We start from the raw sequence: 23,364 nt of genomic DNA, 5'->3' as shown, positions 1-23,364 counted from the left end.
TTAACATATAGCTCACATACCATTAATATGATAGTCAGCACTCAGAGTCCAGCTTTGCATGCAGAGGTGTATGGTTCCAGTACTACAATCTGCAATCTACTTTTACTTGGGAAAGCACTGTTAACAGTAGTAATGTAATGATACAATACATGCAAATGTCTTTGCATATAATCTGGGATACTACCCATGTATGAAACATGTACAAAGAGAAAAGATTGTTGTACTAGACATATATACTCAGGTGTCCCATACAGTGCACTCACACCCCTTGCTACTGTAATGACAGCACATAGAAGCATGTTATGTAAATGGAATTAAATACACTTATTAAAGATGTCATTACCCTGCTATTTCATCAGACTGGAATGGGATCACTAGTTACCAGGGCTGAGCTATGCTTAGCAAGAGTAAGCATTACTTAAATGTAAATGCTAAGTAGAGTTGTGCACTGGTAAGCAAAGCCTACACGGTGTAAGCGCCTTTTTGTTTAACCGTACGTTAGCACCACTTACCTTCATGGAAACCTGTGCAAACTCACTTAAAGCTGCTCAAAACTGCCTTAACCACTCTGTATCCAGCAGTTCTTGTTCTGCCTAGCAACAAAATAAACAGCCCTTGCAGGTCTTGAAACCAGCACCCTGTACACTATAACCACAGCAATTAAACACTAAGCCACTGGAGCTGTGAAAATGTTTGTTTTTATCAAATATATCTTTCAGTACACACATATATATATATATATATATATATATATATATATATATATATGTTTTATACATAGTATAAATAGTTTTCTAAAGATAGGAAATGTGTGAGTAACACACCACATGTAAGACTCCAAACTCTGGCCTGTCTGCAGATAGCCATACAGGTGAGAGTTTTGTCAACCACATAACACTGTCATGCCAGACTTTAAATCATGTAGAGCAGCCATATCCACACAATACCTGTTAAACCAATATTACTTCAAATGTAGAACAGCAATACTTACATTCTGTCCCCATGTCTGGAACACTACCCTCCTGTTTGTTGGCCTGTCTCCACAGTGTATGTTGTAAGAGGTATTTCCAACTACCCTCTGTGATGTGGTTTGTCAGACACCCAGATGAAGTTCTGCTCACAGTAAAAGAAAAGGGCCAACACCCACATGAAATGTTGAGTTATAGGAGTGTGTTTCCATGCAATTGGCTATAGGAATGATACCACAGCTGTTACACATGCAATTAGCAAGTGGGGGACTGCAATTCGTGCCCAGGCCATCAGTTGATCATGAACATTATTTACAAAACCCAAGCTACTGCCTATGCAAAACAGATGTACTTTTCCACATCCACCGGAGAGGAGAGAGAGAGAGAGAGAGAGAGAGAGAGCAACAGTGACAAAATAAGAAAGGAAGGGAGTAAGAGAGTAAGAGCCAAGCGTGTTTGTGTATGATCTGTGGGAGGAGCGTGGTATCTGGGTATTATAACGGTTGCCTATATTGTTTACTAATCCATGCTGTCACATAGTATTTGCAGATAGCTGTACACATTTATGACTGAAGATTGTCTACAACAACCTCTACAGTGTTTGAAAACTGCTGGCTTTGTAATGTGGACATTGGGACACATAGGTCTTCAATATAATGATGTAGCAAAACCCACACTGCAATAGATCCTGTCATTACATAATCACCCCAACACCCACACAGGATACTGATGACACACATTTAACAGTACTGAGTTTCAAAACCCTACCTGATTATGTATTGCAATTACAGTGTTACACAGTGACTGCATGCGCCACAGAGCTTTCATGTTGGAGAGCTATCCAAAGGTATCTTTGAAGGTGAGTAACATCAGCAACAGTGATAAAGGAGGAGTAAGGGAAGTGTAGTAAGTGTGAATGTCCACAAAATCAGGTGTCAACGAAGACACACATACTCTGTCAGGGAAACACACACATTACCACAGCTGGCAGGATCATGATTAGAACTCCTGCCTAATTAGTTTGTTACACTACAGTATTACGCAGTTAGGACAAGCAAAACAGAGTTTATATGGCTGAAACATGCCCAAAGGGTTATTTCAAGGTGAATGACATCAGCAGGCATGCTAAAGTAGGGCAATGGGAGGTGTATCGAGTATGAATGGCTTCAAAATAATTATTCTTCACACACACACACACACACACACACACACACACACACACACACACACACACACACACACACACACACCACACACACACACACATAGTTTCACAGTTGCCATGTCAGGGATTAGAACTCATACCTAACTAGTATGTTGTACTGTAGTGTTACACAGTTAGCAAGCACCATAGAGCTTATGAGGCTGAGATTTGGCCAGAGGGCTATTTCAAGGTGACTGACAGCATGAGTGCTAACATGGGCATTGGAAAGTGCAGTCTGTGTGACTGGGCCATAAACCATTCCTCTGGAAACACATACACAACACTCAGTCACACACAACTTTACATTTGACAGGACTGGGTACACAAATGCTAGATGAATACTGATTTGAACTCTCATGTTACACAGTTATCACAAGCACCACAGGCACTCTAGGGCTGAGGGCTACCAAAAGCAATGTCTATAGTGATTGACATCAGCACATCATGTGATATTGGCCAGTTGGATGTGTGGTGGGTGGGACAGGCCTCATGATGGAAATCTCTCTGTCACTGTCTGTCTCTCTCTTCCCTACATCTCTGTGTGTGTATGTTTGGCATATTATAGTGTGTTGGCCTTGGATATGTGTGAGTATTCCTATCAAATGTGTGTGCAAAGCATGAATGGTGTGCAATGTGGTGTGTGCACAGACATCTGCAACTGACATATATTTATAGTCCACTGTTGTTTTCAGACATGGGCTTCATTTCTCTAAGTGTAGGGGCATGCCCAGTATGACCTTCTGTACTCAGTGTGTGAATCCACTCCAGATAGATTGTACTCCAGTTGAGGATTTGGTGTTCTACACCTGCAGCTAGTGACCTGTTTCTGCAGGATATCTGTAGATAGGTTGACAATATGGAGTCACAATGGGTGAAAGATAGTGGGATACTGTAACTATTGTGTCTGTGCTGCTTGTGTTACATGGTTGGTGTTAGCAGAGATATTCAGACATATGTACCATTTTACACTGTGTTGTATTATGTCATAAACTACTGACAGACATACTTATTTGCTCACAGTTATTTCCTGGGAAATACAAGATGAATGAAACTGTGTCCAGTGCTGTGGTCTGAAGCCTACATATTCTTGCACACTCATGCCATTCTGGAGGGGTAGCTGCAGACACTTGCTGATGGGTTTGTGTAAATGGTCCAGCACCTTGGTACTGTGGTGGCTGAGCATCCCCTGCTTGTACATATATTGTCGTAACAGAATGGCCATATCCTGCTGTGGCCATACCTCTCAGCTGTAAAGATTCACCCAGATTACCCAGAGGCAGGGGTCATATATCAGGTCAGTTCCCATTCACATTGTGGTTTACAAGCAGGTTTGTAGCCACCCATTACTGGGTTTGCAGGCAGGGATATTATGGGCACACATCAGAGTTTCAGACTTCACACACTCCATGACGTTCATGCTTCTACACCCCCCACTCTGTTATTCTATCCTCTTCTTAACATTATGCGAGCGATATCTGAGAAGTATCCCTATAGTTATCCCTTCATCCCAGTAGTATTTAAGGGTTGGTCCACAGTTCATGCAGAAGGATATGATGGGCATGCTACTGGGATTTGTCAACATGGCCTTGCATTTGTGTTCTGTGGACTGTGTTATGTTGTTAGTTGGGACCCCATGAGATAACATACATTGGCAGTACGGGTAAAGCACAGGTCTTTGACAGAGAACTGTAGGACATTTGGTAGTGATGCAGGCTATCTGTAGCAGGCCAGTGCATTCTGTCACTCCTACATTCCCAGGCTGTGAGCCAATAGATTCCCCTGGGCTGACAGGGTAAGTGTGTGAGGTGTTAATGGCAATAATTTCTGTCCATATTAATCCCATGGTCTGGATGCTGGCAGGGTGCTGCTTACAGTTAGGGGCACAATTGCATGGGACATCTCTTCAGCATGCTGCATTCTGTGTGTATTCCCATACAGAAGTGGGGGTCATACTGTACTCATTCACAACAGCAGGGATATGACCTGTGATAAACCTGTGGCTGATGGTGTGTTGAGCTGAGTGCATGTGTGATATGGAAGTTCCTTGCAGCTGACTCACAGATATACCTCAGACATTCCCATTAAGCTGCCTTGTGCAGGAACATATGCAGTCTTTCATTACTTCATAACTGTGCCTTTTGTGGTCTGCCAGTGACAGGCCAGACTACATCAGTATTCCATACTACATAGACAACTAATGTGCTTCTAACCTGTATGTACAATTTCAAAAGTTTGTGCAGCTGACAGTTATATTTTATGTACTCTGTCTAGGGTACTACCACCTGTGTACTGTGTATATGTCTGGGCCCACATTCATGGCATGTCCATCTTTTAGATGGTGACAGATATTGACATCTGGACAGTGAGTATGGATGACTGCTGAACTGGGTATTGCTGAGATGCATTGTGGTTAGCACTGCATTTGTCAGAACATACCCTGTCATCTCAACAGTACTGACCACAGGCCACCAGGAAACACCCTCCATGGCTACATGCTGACCACTTCCACACAATATAGAGCACACAACAACCTAACACACAGACCCCTGCATATTGTACACATGCAAAAATCTATCCTGTAAATTGGGCCAGCTCAGGTAATTTGTGCTCCACTGTTAATAAACCCACACGTACATGATACTGCATTTCTACATAGGATTGTGGGGGCACCTGACAACTGTAAACATTTGCTATGACTTTACTGGTATTTCAGGTACTCTATTGGCTTCCATTTCGTTTTGTATTCTGACCTATCATGCTGACTAGAGGCATATCAGTAGAATACAGATCTTAGGTTTTATTGACCTACTATTCAGTTTCAGACTTCTTACCCTTCAGAACTAATATACAACTGCCAAACCTGTTGTAGTCTGTCTGTGTAGGTCTGGAGGGGGGGGGGCTGTTCACCATTCCCATCAATTGGAGGCCTTAGCACAGCCTTTCTTTATGGTCATCTACACTTGTCCTGCTGGCTGAGGCTGGTGTTGGGTATGAGAACCTCACTGACATGCATGTGTGTGTCCTGTGGACACACATTTCGGCCACCACATGTACTGCAGTGGGATTTGTCACCTTGTCTAGTACTGCCTACTTTGTTGACACCAGTATTTGTTATGGATTTCATGCTGCCCATGTAGGTGTCCACTATTTGCTGCCATCCCATTCAGCCACCCAATTCCCTTGCATGCTCACATCCATACTGTAGATACAACTATCAAAACATGCTACTCCATTCAGCAATTGATAGGAAGAGTAACTTACCTTGTGGCTGTGCCAGTATTGAGAATGGTGCTGGAGGGCTGACTATGTCTGATGCACATTGTACACCCCTATACATGGTAAAGCACAGGTTGTGTCATGTTTGGCATCCCTTTTACTGTATGTGCGAGTCAGAGAGAGGTGTCATTCCCTGGTTCCCTACCATGTCAGTGTATGAGCTATGCCTTGCCGCTTTGCCAAAGCCTGGGATACTGGGCATGCCTCCTTCTGCCTACATGGGCAGGCTTAGGTTTTTTCCTCCTCCTAGACTGTCTGTGCCTGTGATGGCCTTGGCAATAGTGGGGGGCTGTGTGACCCTACCCCGTGCTGTTCCTGCTGCAGCTGTTTCCATAGGAGCATATTGTGTAGCATGGAAAATACAATGAAAGTTTTTGTACACATAGTTGGAGAGTACTACAATGCTCCACCAGATATGACCAGGCACCAGAACCGTGACTTGAGCATCCCATACACACACTCTATTATGATTCTGGTTTGTGCATGTGCCTCATTATGGAGTTCTTGTTTGGGTGTGTGTGCATTTCTGATGGTTGTCATCTGCCATGGCTCCAGTGCTTTACCAGGATCCCCCACTAGGTGGCCATATGTGATGTCCCCACTGGCAAATTTCTGGTACAGCTGTGTCATATGCCAGATGTGGGAGTTGTGATAGCTTCCAGGGCTGCCAGCACACACATTCAAGATAATGCCCTTGGCATCGCACACTACCTGGCAGTTGATGGAGGGGAAGCCCTTGCGGTTTATGTAGACCCTACCCCGCTCAATGGGTGGTGCTTTGATGTGTATGTGCGTGCAGTCTATAGCACTCACTACCTCAGGGTATTCTGCTATTTTGTGGAAGAGAAGCATATTGCTGGTCAATGCCTCACGGGTGTTGAGGAAATATATGTGCTCACCGGGATGTGCTGACATGGCATCCAGGAACTGGTGGCATACCCTGGAAGCTGATGCCTGTGAGATCCCCATGATATCCCCAGTTGTCCTTTGGAAGGTACCTGTGGCTAGTATTCTTAACCCTACACATACCTTGGAATCCACTGGAATGGATTGCCCTCTGTTGGTTCTGCATGTGAGGCGTGGCTGGCAGAGCTCAACTATTTGCTGTAAAATGTCCCTGTTCACCCTATAGTGCTCCACTATCTCCATCTCTTGTAGCCCCTGGTAGGTTACCCTGGTCGGTACACTCTTCTCTTCCTCCTCACTGTGGGTTGGTCATCAGCATTCACATCCTCACAGCCCTCAGTATCTTCCATATATTGATGTATGAGAGCAACAGCAGCCCCTAGCATTTTTTTAGTTTTGTCAGGTAAAATTTCCTCATCTGTGTACACTGGTGGTGTAGAATTTCTGGGAAAACCCAGAATTAAAGGTGTTTGCATAGTTTATAGTAGTGTGATGGGCTGGGCTGCTGGGCTGCTGCCTGTGTAACTGGCTGATTCTGATACATTGTACCTGCCAGATATGTCAGTTCTTCTTGATTGCCTTCCTACTGCTGTTTTCCCTTCCCATTGCCTTTCCGTTTAAGTCCTGAGGTGCACCGCACATACCCAGTGCTCAGATGTCAACAGAAGTGCTATTTCCTGTTTTTTTTTTTTAAACTCAGTGTGCGGCATGCACACTGGTTTAGGCAATATAAACACTGCTAGCCAGCCTCAGACACCCCCTCCCCTTCCTCAGCTGTACTTAGCTAAGGGCAAACATGGGCCACAGAGCTCCAGTACGTTTACAGCATGCATGACACTCCCCCTTATGATGTAATTTACCTATTATACTTATACCATGATGTTGCTGCACCTACACGGTTGGGTGCAAGCTAACACTGAGGGGAAATCTGTGATTCAGTATCAATCCCCTCATTTGCATAAACCAGAATGTGAATTCATAGTTACCACACTCACACTGAGTCTTTCCCCTTAGCAACCACTATTGCCTGGTATTATTGTCTTATGCATGCCATTGACTATCATGGCAAAATGCTGATATGGGTTTAAAAGCTTATTTTCAACTTTTTTTTCTTATTTTCAGGCTGATCCCATTTGCGCACCGCTGCAATGCGCTTAAATGGCCGAAATCGGCCAAAAAAATAAAAGTTATTCTTTATAATTTTGCAACTATATCCCATGCCAATGGCCATATATTTGGCTGTTGGCATCCCTACTACATTGAATACATGCTTTCTTTGGAGCTGTCATACCTCCGTTTTGTAATTTGCAGAAATGTATTAGGTTAGTAACCGAATAAATTGTTGCAGGTTATACTATTCCTGCACAGATGCCTGCCTGCTTCCTGGATTTCTAATTCACCTCATTTGCATGGTTTTCAACAGCAAATGGTGTAATTAACAAAGAACAGTGGTGTCTGTGCAGGAATAGTGTAGGAGAGCTTGAGCCCATCCCAGGAGCTCATTCCTGGATCGCTCGTCGGCCATATTGCGTACAGCAGCTCTTGCACTATTCCTCCACACTATGCAGAACTTGCTGAATCCTGGAGAAAGTGTTTGACACACATTCATTGCTACTTTTTTAACAAATATCCATGATAAATGATACTGAGTAATAATCATAATTAATTTTCTTTGAAAATATGGAAATCTGTTAAGAAATATATTGTTGCCTTTCTCGTTGCAGCAGTTAGCAAGTGTTTGACATTCTCCCCATTTGTTCTTCATTGTGAGAAGTAATATACCACATTTTGGAGATAAAAGGCTGAGAGCAATGTCACTGGTGTGTGAGTTGACCATTAGTGGCCATCATTTAGAATGCCATTAGGAGGACAGTCCAATGTTTTTCTTATTTTTTACATTAACTCTCACATGCACTCAGTGAATTTTCAGAAAGGGGAATGCAATGGGCTGACAGGGGGGGCATCCCATACTTCTGCAAGAAGTGCTCCCTCCAAGCAGCCCTGCCCTAGCTCTTAAAGAATGAGCATTGGTCTCTCAGATTTCCACCAAAGAGACCAAACAATATGCCCCTAAGTGTGTGCATTACTTCACATCTCAACTCCAGCAGAAGTGAGTGGACAGTGCCTGTTCATTCATTCCCTTCTTCCTGGCTACATCAGTGCTGGGGTTTCTGATAGATCCCTGGTCACCTGGGATGCAGTTAGGGCTCTATCCTTTTGTATCACAGAGCCAGAAACATGAGTATTTCTGTTGCATATGAAAAGGGGAAAGGGGCTTAACTGTCTACTGCTCTTCTACTAGTTGAGATTGCTATTTTAGCAGGAGGTCATAATCCATGACAACCGCTGCCATTATTCTCTGTTTCTTTTATATCGAATGTATTGCCATACTTTCAAATTCATTCTGTTTGACTACGTGTAATCAAATAATGATGTAAAACATTTTGCAAAAAACAATGGTGTAAAAGGCAGAGCTTATACTGTTATGACAACTTAGTGCTTTTGTATTGGGAACATTTATATGTTCTTAATGGTTCTTAATTAACATCCTCAGCAAAAACATTATAGTCTGCTCAAGACTTTTGAAACACATTTGGCTGACAGGGTATACAGCACGGTTTTATGAGTTTGTACAGATGCTAATCACTAGCATAAATTTCATTGAAGTACATGTATTTCTAAATAAGAAAAGTACACTTGACACAAACATTTTTAGGAAGCTGTGAAATAAGAATTAATTCATATTTGCAGTGAAATTGGATTATAGCCCCTTCATTTACAGGAATATAGTAAAGAAGACAGATGCCACGAGCCTCCCTTTGAGAAATCATAGTGACAGTTTTAGAAGTGTTACTTCAGACTTTGACAGTGGATTTTACAAAATGGGGTTTAAGAAAGAAATCTTTCATTATAGAAGTACTACAGCAGCTCCTTTCTTTAGTGTTAAAAACATTTCCAGAAAATATTTACATGCTAGATGTTTTCAGAATACCAATAACCTTTTCCAGGAATATTCTGAATATCAGTGATATTATCAAGAAAAAATGTAGAATACTGTCAGCAGTGACACAACCTGTATTGTTGGTACTGCAGTCAAGGTTACCTTCAAGAATAACAACAATTAAAAAGGCATCTATGCCCCTAGGAAGGTAAAGTTGAGAATAGTTTCCAGTTGTTGTAGTACATACCATTGTAGATACTGCTGAACTTATGAAATTACTTCTTTTATGCACCCACTACAATGAAACGTATTGGTTTAAACAGCATAATGATTGTACAGTCTTGTTTCCATAGCTAATTGGATTAGCTGCTCTGCATTCTATGTTAGTAAAACAAACTGCCAGTTTATAGAAAGGATGCATAAGCAAAAATATGATATTAGAACGCAATATAGAAAGAATGCATTTGCTAGACATGTTATGCCAGTGGGTGATAAACACGACCTTCAATTCTTGGCCTTACTGATTGTGAATAAAGTTATAAGGATCAGTGATATTTTAAATTAAATTGAGTGACTAAAACTCAGTGCTACTATTGTTAAGCAAATGTTTAATGTCAATTATTCTATTAAACAAATTTTAGTCTAGCTCATTTAAATAATGAGATTTATTGATTTTATTTTCTTCTGTATCGGTATGCACTTTTTGTTATTTTGTTGTATTTTGAACTTGTCATGTGACTGGGGTATATTTAAACTGAGGCTTTGGTAGGCTTTTCAGATAACCTGAAGAAAGCCATTAGTGAAATGCTTATGTGATAATGTTTTCAGTTGTATCTGACTGAGGTCAGTTAAATAAAATGCCCTCACCATAAAATTAGGACAAATCTGTTAGGACACTTTGTTTTGCTTTCAGAAGCCAAAGCACTGTTGCTTCCTTTGTTTAGATATATAAGTAATTATACAAATTTTGATTATGGTGGTTTGGAAGAGTATAATAGTATAGGAGGATAATAAAGTGATTTATGTATGTATGTATTTATTTACTTATATATTTATTGACTGACCCTTCCACCATAACCATCAAGCCTGTGCTACCTATAATAACTCCCTCACCCATTCACTCCTTTCTAGGTAAAAGTCTTTTCACCCATTTGTTCATATCAAGACAAGAAACATGCATTTGCAGTGGTGTCTTCACGTGGAATGGATTGGGGGGAAGTTGCTTTAAACCCTAGCTTTCCTGCTTATGTTCAGCACAGTTCTTCCAAGGTGGACAAGTGAAGTGTAAAAACAAAGGGCTATCACTTACTTCTGCAGATGACTAAAGCCTTCTGAATGAAGTGACCCTAACTTTAAAGGAAAGTCTGTTGGTTAAGTTTTTCATCTCTCTAGGAAAATGATTACCAAAGAATTCTCTGAGATATGCATTTCATACATATTCCTTGAAGAGAAACAAGCAGGCAAAGTCTCATCAATCCACCCATTAACCACATCACGTCCAGTAGATTCCAAAGCTGCTAATCAAGCTTGAGTCATCTAGGTTGTAGTCAAGGCTTTATCCCTCTGTGTCACTACAGATAAGCTTACTAAAGGCAAGGTACACTCTAGTTTAAAAATTATGATGTTTTGCTTGTTGAGTTTGTAGCATCAGCATTGAGGACACGTAATCCAGTAGATATTTTTAATTTAGGACACTAAATGTATTATTATAGTTAAATAAATGGCAGGGATCCTGCCATATACTCACATATTTTTGATTAGTTGCTTAAATGACAATGGTTATTTAAAGTTTACTAGTGGTCATAGGGGAAGTACTGTACAGCCTTTGAAAAAACTTATAATGCCATGGTACCTTTTAGTGACATTGGTGATTTTATTGCTTTCAGTCCAACACTGAATTTATATTCATTATTCTGCAATTCTCCTTTGTATCAAGGAGATATTTTTACCAACTGTACATATAACCATATCATCAACATCTAGAGAAACACATAGACCTTTCATATTTAGTGAAATATCAATAGCTAAAAGAGATAATTGAATTTCTTTCTGGCTAGAGCCCTTAGGAACACCTGAAATGAAAAGAGTTATCTCTGAAAAATAAGCTAATGTATCATAATATCACCAAAGCAAGTAAGGGATTCATCACCAAAAGCTATGCTAGCAGGCCTGACTAGAAGAAGAATAACATCAAATACCTTTTGGAAATCAACAAGCAAGGCATGACTCATAAAAAATCTTTTCAAGGTAGAGTTTGAAGATATGCAGAGTATGTGCATTAAGATTTTCAATACAAAAATTAGCTGCATGAGAACTTGAGAGTTATTTACAAGAACCGAATATAATAAAATGGGCTTCTTTAAGAAGTTTCTTTTTGTGTACATAACCTGAGTTAATAGTTGCAACTAATAATCTCATATGTTTAATAAGTGGTATACAGGTAAGAAATTTAGAAACTACAGTGCACCAAACACTTTACTTGGACTGCATTTAATAAAGTGTGGTGGGTGGTGTGGGTAGGTCATAAAATTGTTCTGGTGGAATACCGTTCTGTCAGCAGTTTGTGATAAATAGTATGGGAATTTACTAAAAGTACTACGAAGGGCAAAGTGTTGTTAGGTGTCAATAAAATTCTTCAAGAATTTAAATCTTAATAGAAAAAATATATAGAAATTATACATCAGACTGGTTTGACAGACAGAGAATAACAAACTTCATAGAGAAAAAAATATTGAAAAAGGTGGATAAATTAAGAGAATTAAACTGAATAAAGGAAAATGAATTGATGGAATCAACCCTGAGGCACACAAAATATTCCCACTTAATGTAGGCAAACTTTTTATAAGATACTATTCAATATGCAAACCTATTAAAACATGCCCTCTTAGAAATATTCACTGATGACCCGATTTCTGAAACAAAATAGAGATCCCACAATCTGCTTTGTTTATAGACCTATATCTCTTCTGTATATATGTCTGTTATCATCCATTTTATTTGCTTTAGCTATGGAACATGTAGCCACAGCGATGAAAGAAAAAAGAATATTTCATCAATTAAGATAGGAACTAAATATAATCCAAGATATTATTATTCACTGATTACATTTTACTAAGTAGAATGGATATTAATTTTTCATTTGCTCATATAGATAGCTTATGCTAGATAAAATTTTGGTTGTGTTTTAAATAAGCATTCTGAATGAGTTTCAATGGTAGTATGATATGGTTCCATAGTTTAGCTACACTATTTAAATATAGAGAGGCACGTGTAGTATTAGATGATTTGGTTAGAGTGATTAGTAATTTTTCTCTTGAGCCCAAAATTATATTGTGAGAGTATTTTATTTATTTATTTATTTATTTATTTATTATCTTTTGTTGGCTGGGTTAGTCCCATGAAGCTAGCAACCTCTTTTCATGTAAGATACAGGTGGTAACTATACTACTAGGGTACATTTATCTAGGGCATTGAGGAATTTCCCCTACTCTTTTCAATAGGTGCCACAGGATCATTTGTATCCACTTGAGCTACCACTAACTCAAGCAGACAGGGCCTTGACTTAAAATGTCAACCAAAGGACAGCACACACAAGAATGCAGCACCATGCTTAGCCTGTACTGCAGTGTCAGCAAGCAGTCTACGTGGTGTAGGAATAGAACCCACAGCCTTCAGCAGTAAAGGTGAATGTGCTGCCTGTTACGTCTTCAATACTGCTGTTAGTAGTAGTGTTGCATTAAATTGTTAATAACTGGACAATTTTCTGGTTCATAGACAAATCTGTGTATTGTAGTAAGCTGAGAAAGAGCTAGGTGATGTGGTAGTTCTAACCAGTTTATTTATCTGAGTTCTAGGCAATGATGTATTCTATTACTATGGTTTACTGCAAAATTTGTTATTTTATAACACTTCTCAAGTTTGGATAGATGTGAGACTTGAAAGTTAGTGAAGTAAGAAATTAGAGGCTATACATATTCTGCCTATAAAATTAGGCAGGTTTTTACTCTGCAAAATGCACCATGGAAAATACTTCAAATACTGGAGCTATGATTCCAGTGAAATAAATGAAGTGAAGATCATTGCCACCTCCCAACTGTCTCTGTTTTGGAGTAATGTCCTAACTTTCAGACCTGCTTTACCCCGGGACATGCTGTACCTATTTTTAGAGGTGTGTCTCTATTCTCAGCTTGATTTATTCCTTCACACAATTTTCCACATTTCTTTCATCACACATGATGTTTTCAACTGTCTAGTACACAGAAGACTGCAATACATGATCCACATACTATTAGCATTAATAATTTAACCAAAGAGAACACACATCTCCTTTTTTCAAGATAAAAAATAAATAAACTTGTGTGATAAAAGCTTGCAAAAAAGTTATTAATGTCTACAGATTTTAAATTGTGTCTGATGAATGTGCTTATATTATTTCAGTATTTTGTCACTCTTTTTTAAACAGGTGTTGCTGAGTAATATCCCACATTTCTCTTGGAAGCAGGTAGAGCTGTGTACTGTTCAATTTGGTATTCAAATGTATACTGATTAGATCCCCAAACTTTTGGTTGGACGTATTTACATTTCAAGGGTTCTTGTACCTATTTTAATATCGTTAGGTTGTGAGGCATGCATGTCAGTTAATATAAATATTCAGGGATTATCAAGAGAAGCTTACTTTTATCTTCATTTTTGGATACTTACTAATTACTGACATTTTAATAGTCATGTCAAAGTCCAATGCCTATATATGGCCTAAAAAATTAAGCTAAAATATATTTCAGAAAATACAGTAATGCAGCTATTAGCTTTGTGAGTAGATATTTAGAAAAATAGATTTATGGAATAAATGTTTATATACCTTCCTTAAAAGTAGTCAAGAAGTTAATTTTGGCTTCCTTTAATTTGTAACTATGCCAGGTGTATGTCCAGAAGATTATTTACAAGTCTATGTTTTTTTTTTGCTAATTAGAAGCTCATTAGCTCATGTGTATTGCTATAATTCTGCTAGGTGCAATTATTTTTATCTGATTTAAGGGATTCGTCCCCTGTCAAATAGAATTATGACAACTATTAGAATTTTTCAGCTTGCAAAACTGATTCGAAGGGTGGTTAAGAAATACATGTTGCTGGTTTATGGTACAAAATCAGTATGCCTTACATTGACATATGATTGTGATAAATACAAGACTTCACCCATTGCATACATACTTATGTCATGTCAGTATAATGTAAACAAGATAAAGCATGTTACTAATTTTACTGAATGTTTAATGAGGAAGGACTGTATAAAAGCTTTGTGACAGTCATGTTTTCTAATAGTGTACAGGTGACTAAGGAAAGCATATATCAGTGATATTTCTCTTTGGGAAAATTTCCATTTGTGAAATGTATAGAAGCCTTATAATTGTATTTTTAAAAGTTAAGCAAGTGTAGATAATTGAAAAGGAACAATTGCTCACTACAAATTGTTTTGCTAGTAGCCAAACATTGTTGCACTTTGTTTTAGTCTAAATGACATACATTTAAAAGGACCTTGGAGAATAGATAGGATTTAGCATGGAAATCTTGAGTTTTTTCCATGCTGAATGCATCTGCACACATCAGTGTGTCTTCCTTGAGAACAGATGCATGGTTAATCAAATAATGTAGCATAGTTGACTCAGTATGTGGCACCATGTATAGGTTCATATATGTGTACTAGCCTAATGGCCCTGGAGTCTTTACAAGCCAAGCCCACCCGACCTTAGTACAAAATAATCAGCCCTGCCAAGTCTTGAACCCAGGATCATATATACCACTGTCAGAGCAATTTACCACTACACCATCTGAGCTATTATGTTTTCTGCCCTACACACTGTGGTTGCTTTGACTATGCACTAACAGCTTGTTGCATCAAAGCGTGTTCTACTAAATCACTGTAGACATATATATTATCACCAATGTGTTAGACTACTTATCACAACAGTTAGAATACAAATTTAAAGTGAATTATGATTATGAGCTACATCTATAGTCTAGTGGAATAAACAATTTTATATAAAAGTAACAGGAAAGTGTGGCACAGGTTATTTAATGTTTTATTTCCTTTTTTTTGGTTCTTTTCTTCGTATCTGACAAACAATATGCTGACATGCATCTGCATTTTGCCTTTGAGTGATTATTACTTGAAATATGATAATTAGCAGGATCTGTTTATTGAAATAAAAATATACACAAATATTGATAATTACAGACAGCACTTGTTTTACTGAGATAGTAAAATGAAGCTGTCACAACTTCAAGAGACCTGGATTTTTTATCATGCTTAAGTTCAGTAATTTGAAAATAAGTAAAAAACATATTGGGGTTAAATGTTTTTACTTATTAAGAGTAAAGTTGCATCCAGTGTATCTCTTTTCAAATAAGTCTAGTACATTTGCATATTTATAATGTGTGTCAGCACTTTTCAAGCAGTTTATTTTTTATGCTGTTTTGGGATATTAGTATTAGATCACACACTCTATAAAAAGGTTTTAAAGTATGAAAAGTTTTGTTTTTCTTATCATGGAAATTTCATTTTTGACAAAAAAATGAAGAAAGCCTTCCTTTGTTATGCATCCTATGAAACACTGTCCATTTCTTTTGGACTTTCACTGAGCGCAACAGCAGGGAAGAAACTTTAGTTGTCAAGTTCATCTCTCTCTTTATCAGTTCCGTAACTTGTGCCAAGCCTCCAGCTGCCCTGTGATGCTACTTCTTATTATTTTTTTTCAAAACAGCAGTAACATTTATTTTCCCTACTTGTTATGGCAGGATGGTACAAGATTATACTCATGCTTTGATGTCTTATAACTGTATAGTTGCCAGACTTGAAATTATTTGCCCACCTCACTCCACTGAAAATGCATATCAAAGTTTATTTTTTATTTTGTAGAAGAAAATTACTATTTTATTTATTAATTTAGTTTCAATAATGTATTTAGGGAATTTAAATTAATAATAGCTATCTGCAAATAACTAAAAATATGAGAATTCCTAGGTCTTGTTTGTAAAAGTCGACCATTATCATTAATGTCAACAAAGTTTGAAGTTTGTATGTTTTGTGCAATGTGTGTGTGTGTGTGTGTGTGTGTGTGTGTGTGTGTGTGTGTGTGTGCGTGTGTGTGTGCATATATCCATGCGTGCGCTGACAAGTTGTGAGGTATGTTACAGGAATGTTGAAGTCACATCAGATAAGCCCCAGTGGTGACCACTGTGATGCAATGCAGTTAACCCTACCACAAGTGAACATGCACATAAAGCAATATAGCTATTACTGATAGTTGTGTGCATGGTAAATTGCACGCCCTTCACATGCCTGGAGTATTGGCAGGCCACAACAGAACAATGTCATACTCACCAGCTTCAGGCAGCTGTCTCATATGCAGACCAGAGGGACCTAGGTAGTTGTGACAGAGAGATATTGTCAGCAGACTCACATGTGACCTTGGTACAGGATGGATGCAGCATGTCTGCACATTTACAGTATAAACCCCAATAATATATAACTTTCTATCCTCACCATAGATGTGCACCTCTGTGCATAAGAAAACCCCATCCACAACTACAATCAGACCTGACACATGGATGCAGATACAATACAGATATAAGTATGTCTGATACAGTAATGTACTAATTCTCACTGGGCCCTTACCTGCACACTCTCTGTCCATTGTGTGTGTGCCACCCACCTCCAGCATGTTGGAGTATGTACCCAGGTGTTGTACTGGGGTGTGTGCCCCAAGGTTGGCAGGAGCTCATATGGTACACAACTTGGTTGTGTTATGGATGACAGAGAGAAATGTGACATAATTTGTATGATGTGGTGATGACTGTACCCTAGGGTAACAGAGTGGTCATTGCAGTGGATGTCAATGGGCATGTTGGTGAAGGGAACAGAGGGTCTGTAGAAGTGATGGGTATGCATGGTATTAAAGAGAATGCAGATGGTAAGATGGTAGTGGATGCTGCTATACAGATGGACATGCCTGTGGTGAATATGCACTATAACACGAGGGAGGATTATAGGGTGAGTTACAAGACTGTAGTAAGATGCACACAGGTGGAATATATCCAATGTAGGAGAGCCAGTTTGAAGGAGATTGGAGACTATAAAGTGATGAAGGGGAAAGTGCATTTAGGCCGCATAGAATGTTGGTCTGCAGGATGATGTTGGTGATCAAGAAGAGGGGGAGTGTGAGTTCAGCTGCAAGGATCACATGGTATGAATTGGAAAAGGGTGATTGTGAGGTGGAGTTCAAGGAAGAGTTAAGACAAACACTGGATGGTACTGTCAATTTACCACATATCTGGTTAAGTACAGCAGAGCTACTAAGGGAGATGGCTAGAAAGGTGCTGGTGTAACATGTGGATGGAGGAAGTAGTACAAGGAGACCTGGTGGTGGACTGAGGAAGTACAAGACAGTATACAGAGAAAGAGGATGGGGAAGAAGGAGTGAGACTGTCAGAGAGATGAGGAAAGTAGACAGGAGTATGAGCAGATGAGGTGCATGGCAACGAGAGATGTGGCAAAGACTAAGGATGAGGCATATGAAGAGTTGCATGACAGTTTGGACACTAAGGAGGGATGATAGGAGTTGTACCGATTGGCTAGACAGATGTACTGAGCTAGGAAAGATGTGCAGCAGATAAGGGTGATAAAGGATAATGAGATAAATGTACTCACAAGTGAGGAGTGTGTGTTAACCACATGGCCAGAGTACTTTGGAAGGCTGATGACTGCAGAGAATGAGACAGAGAAGATTGGATGATGTGGATATGGTGAATCAGGAAGTGCAACAGCTTAACAAGGAAGATGTAAGGATAGATATGAAGGGGATGAATACTGGCAAGGCTGTTGGCCCACATTACATACCTATGGAAGCATGAAGGTTTAGGGGAAATGACAGTGGTGTGTTTAGCCATACTATTTACTGATATCTTGGGTGGTGTGAGGTTGCATGAGGAGTGGAGAGAAAGTACCTGTGTACGGTTTTAAGAATAAGGTTGAGGTGCAGAGCTGTGGTAACTATGGAGGGATAACATTGAGTTTGATCTGTATTGAGAGTAGGGAACCTATTTAGGAGACCATACAGAGGTGGAAATATGCTGCAGAGAGGGGAGTAATGAAGGTCACCAGGTCTATGACAGAGTATCTGTGTGTGAAAGAGAGGGAGAAAAGCGGAATATTGAGGATGCGTGGGGTAGAATTGGCAAAGGTGGGTGTGCTTAAATGACTGGGATCAACACTTCAGAGTAATAACAACTGTGGCAGACAGGTGAAGAAGAGAGTACAGGCAGGATGGAAAGGTTGGAGAAGAGTGTCTAGATTTAATTGTGATAGATGAGTACCAGTAAATGTGACATGTAAGGTCTACAAGAGGGTAGTGAGACCACCTATGTTATATGAGTTAGAGACAGTGGAAGTGAGAAAAAAAGCAGGAAGCAGAGCTGCACATGGCAGAGGTACATATGTTACAATTTGCACTGGGTGTGACATGGATGCACAGGTTTAGCAATGTGTGTATGAGAGAGACAGGCCATGTCAGACAGATATGACAAAAATTTGGAGAGGCAGGTTTACATCAGTTTGGACATATGCTGAGGAGGGCTGTTGAGGATATTGGGAAAAGGATGGTTAATGATATAGCTGCCAGGTAATACAAAGAAAGGAAGGCCTCAGATAAGCTGTATGGTTGTGGTGTGAGAGGAGATGCAAGTGGTTGGTGTGAGACAACAAGATTCAGGGTACAGGCAGAAATGGTGACAGATGATCCACTGTGGCAATCCCGAATGGGAAAAGCCAGAGGACAAAGAAGGGGGATGTTGTAATGTCAGTCTTCACAGATTTACCAACTATTTTACAGACATAACACAAATCTATGGGTAAATGACTACAAATATGAGACACACATATGGTCGGTGTGCATAACACTTGACAGTTAAATGTTATGAGCTCAGTATATAACATGCAGTTCAACACACATCTGCAGCAGTACTTTACTATGCAAATACCATGTATAGGTGTCTCACATATCTGAGACAAAAAAGTATACACTAGTTGTATTCACAAGTAAGATATGGATATGTACAACATCCCAGTAGCGGGCCTAGCATTGTCAAAGTCAGTATTGTTCAACACACTCCAGTAGTAAAGAGACTACGAACCACTTCACCAAACAGACAAGCAAAAAACTGTTAAAACGAACCAGGAACAATGAGAGAAGTTCTTCTGTATGTTGAAAAATCCAAGTATTTATTATACTGTTAAAACGTTAGCGTTCAATTTAAAAATGTATATAAGATATACGCTTTCAGCAAAATAAGTATCTCACCTTTCTCAGACAAACAGAATACTAGTTACTATTCTAGCATTTATGCATGGTTTAAAAATTGATAAAAAATCAGCATGTAGTGCATTACCTAATTAAGTTTTCACCATGACAACCTTAAACAAGAAAATGCTTTTACCAGTCTTACTCAACTTGACACAAATTTAAAGCACAAAAGCACATAGTTTCTTATGCTTATGCTGTTGTTTAACAATGATCTTGTATAAAGTGCAAATTACTAATATCATCTAAAATTATGAATAAAAAATAAATAATGAATAATAAATAATGAATGATGATAAAGAATAAATGAATAATAAATAAATGAAAATAAAAAGAAATGTTGAATGTGGTACATATTCCCCTTCCTTACTGCAGACTAGATGAGTGGTTACCTATTAAGAGCCAGCCACTTCAAAATACACTTAATTGATGTAACATCATTTATACCAGGAAAGATGTGTGCCCTCATTTTAATTTGCCATGAAAGCTCATCCATCTCCAGGAGGATTTGCCAGGCTCCACCTCTAATGTCAGGTTCCCTATGTTCTAATAATATGTAACTGAAGGAGTGATCACCATACTCCATAATATGCCTAGCTAAGGCATTAGTACTATCCTTCCTACTAATGGCATACTGATGCTCGTAGATTCTAGATTTGAATCTACACTCAGTCTTGCCTATGTAGAAGGCTTTACAGAAATTACACTTAGCAGCATAAATGATGCCTTTAGTTTGGCAATTGTAATGGTTGTTAATCTTATAAACAATATTGTTGAGACTAATGTGGCTACAGACCTTGACATGTCGGCACTGTGCACATGTACCACATTTGAACATGCCATGTGGTCTGTTAGAATGCTGCTTCTTTATCTTGTTTTGTAAAATACTTTTCAAGTTATTACCTCCCCTATATGTTATTTTTGGGCCATTATTTAAACGTCTAGCTATACACTGATCTGTTCTAATTAAGTCCCAGTTTTTAAATAACACTTCCTTGATTAGCTGGTGATCTAAAGAGAAAGTGTATAGGAAACTGATAGTATATTCTGATTTAGTCCCTAGAACAGTATCCAGCGTGTCAGTTGTTTCTAGGTTATCTTCCTGGGAGGTAGTTATCTGCCCTGAAGAATGATCCCCTAAAAGGGGAATGAAGTAACCTTGCTCTCGCTTACTAGTGACCTCATTTATGAGTTTACAAATTAGGCTAGATGGGTACCCTCTATGAACGAACATGCTCATGAGTGTTAAACATTCAGAATGGAAATCGTTTAAGTCTGTGATCATATGGGCAGCCCTAACCAACTGTCCTTTAATTACCGCTTTCTTTTGATGAAAGGGATGGCTGCTGGTAAAATGAAGAAAAGAGTTCGAGTAAGTGGGCTTCCTGTAAATTAGGCTCTTATACCTACTGTTATCACTATCCTTGATCAATAATACATCCAAATAATTTACTTGAATGTCACCTATACTATATGTAAACTCTAAAAAATCAGTGTATTGTGAAATTCTATCAATAAATGTAGGAATAAGTTCCCTATTACCTGTCCACATACAAAATATGTCATCCTGGTACCTAGTGTACCAAGTGACATATTTTTGAAATCACTCATCTTTAAAGAGCATGTTCGTCTCCCAAAATGCCATAACTACATTGGCAAATGAGCCTCCGCATGGAGAACCCATTGCCACACCTGAAGTTTGTACAAAAAATTGTTTCTCAAACATAAAAAAGTTATTGGCCAAAACAAGCTCAAGTAGAGTCTCTATTAAGTTTATGCTGTTATGATTACTTCCTTTTCTTAACATAAATTCTCTCACCCAATTCACCCCTGTAGTTTGGGGGATGACTGTATACAGATCTTTGACATTGATTGTCAAGAAAAGGACATCCTTTGAAAAAACTTGGTTACTTAAACTATCCAGGAAGCTCCATGAGTCCTTACATATTTGGGCCTCACTTATAATTAATGGTTTGAGAACAGAATCAATATATTTGGCACATGCATATGTGATCGATCCTCTCCCATCCACTATAGGTCTAAATGGTGGGGCATGCAGCCTTTTATGCAGTTTAGGAGTGCCAAAAAAGGCTGGAATTCTAGGTGCTGCCATTGATAAATATTTATGGGTATACATATCAATGGAACCTTCTAGGAAGAAATCATTTAAAGTTTCCCTAATCTTACTATATGCTATGTTGACCTCATTCAATGTCACCTGCCTATAAGAGGGAGTGTCCAGATGTTTGAACATATAATCAACATAGGTGCAGTGATCCATAAATACAAGACCTCCCCCTTTATCTGGTTTCATTACCCTGATGTTACATTCTTTCAATAAATTAATGAAATCCTTTTCCAAAAAGGTGATATTATTGATGTATTTATGACGTCTATGTGTCACATTGTTCTTGATGGCCCAGAAATCAACTTCGCACATTTTTTCAAACATGTGGAAAGTAGGGTGGAGAGGAGGGTTGTAAGAACTAGAGATTCTTAATGCATTAGTTATGGGCAAATTATTACCCATCAATAGATTCAAATTAAGCTTACGGACAAAGACTTTCAAATCAATAACAGTTTTTACAATATCCATTTTGCGACTAGGAACAAAGGATAAGTCTTTCAATAAAAGGTCTACCATGTCTTGTTGAATCTCAAGAGAAGTATAGTTGTAAATGGTAAAGTCACCACCACTGCTTTTGTGCAGGTGTGGTTCTATACCAAAATTAAAGTTATAAACTATCTCCTGCGTGGTCTTCTCTTGTTCCGCCTGTTGTTCTGCTGTGGGAGTCAATATCGGTTGTTGGTCGTCACCCTGGAATTGCCCACTTGACAAAAATCCTGTTGGGTTTCATGGATTTGGGGTGCCCTGTCTTGAATGTTATGTTCTACACAATTCTGGCATTCCTGTGGGTGGGCATGTTGTTCAACAGAACCTTCTTGAAAGTTATTGTTATTATTATTGTTGTTGGTATTAAGCCTAGGGCTCCTCCTTAAAAACTGTCTTTGCTGGTTAGGAACATCAGTACTACTGTTGGAATTAGTCTGATCCAGCTCGAGGATACCTTGGCCAGGTTGTAAATTAGCATTAAGTCTCCCTAGGGCTTTATTGGAAAGTCTAGGATATGCCTGCTTATTAGCGTAGTCTTTAATGTCTCTGGCTATTTTCTTCTTTTTGGTTAAGAGGAGCTTTTCAATAGTGGCATCAACATTTCTTTTTATTTTCATTTATTTATTATTCATTTATTCTTTATCATCATTCATTATTTATTGTTCATTATTTATTTTTTATTCGTAATTTTAGATGATATTAGTAATTTGCACTTTATACAAGATCATTGTTAAACAACAGCATAAGCATAAGAAACTATGTGCTTTTGTGCTTTAAATTTGCGTCAAGTTGAGTAAGACTGGTAAAAGCATTTTCTTGTTTAAGGTTGTCATGGGGAAAACTTAATTAGGTAATGCACTACATGCTGATTGTTTATCAGTTTTTAAACCATGTATAAATGCTAGAATAGTAACTAGTATTCTGTTTGTCTGAGGAAGGCGAGATACTTATTTTGTTGAAAGCGTATATCTTATATACATTTTTAAATTGAATGCTAACGTTTTAACAGTATAATAAATACTTGGATTTTTCAACATACAGAAGAACTTCTCTCATTGTTCCTGGTTCGTTTTAACAGTTTTTTACACTCCAGTAGTAGTCAT

The sequence above is a fragment of the Protopterus annectens genome, chromosome 4.part0 (genome assembly GCF_019279795.1).
Source record: "Protopterus annectens isolate FY-2018-M chromosome 4.part0, PAN1.0, whole genome shotgun sequence".
Taxonomy (NCBI): domain Eukaryota; kingdom Metazoa; phylum Chordata; order Ceratodontiformes; family Protopteridae; genus Protopterus; species Protopterus annectens.
Note: the sequence above shows the minus strand (reverse complement) of the source record.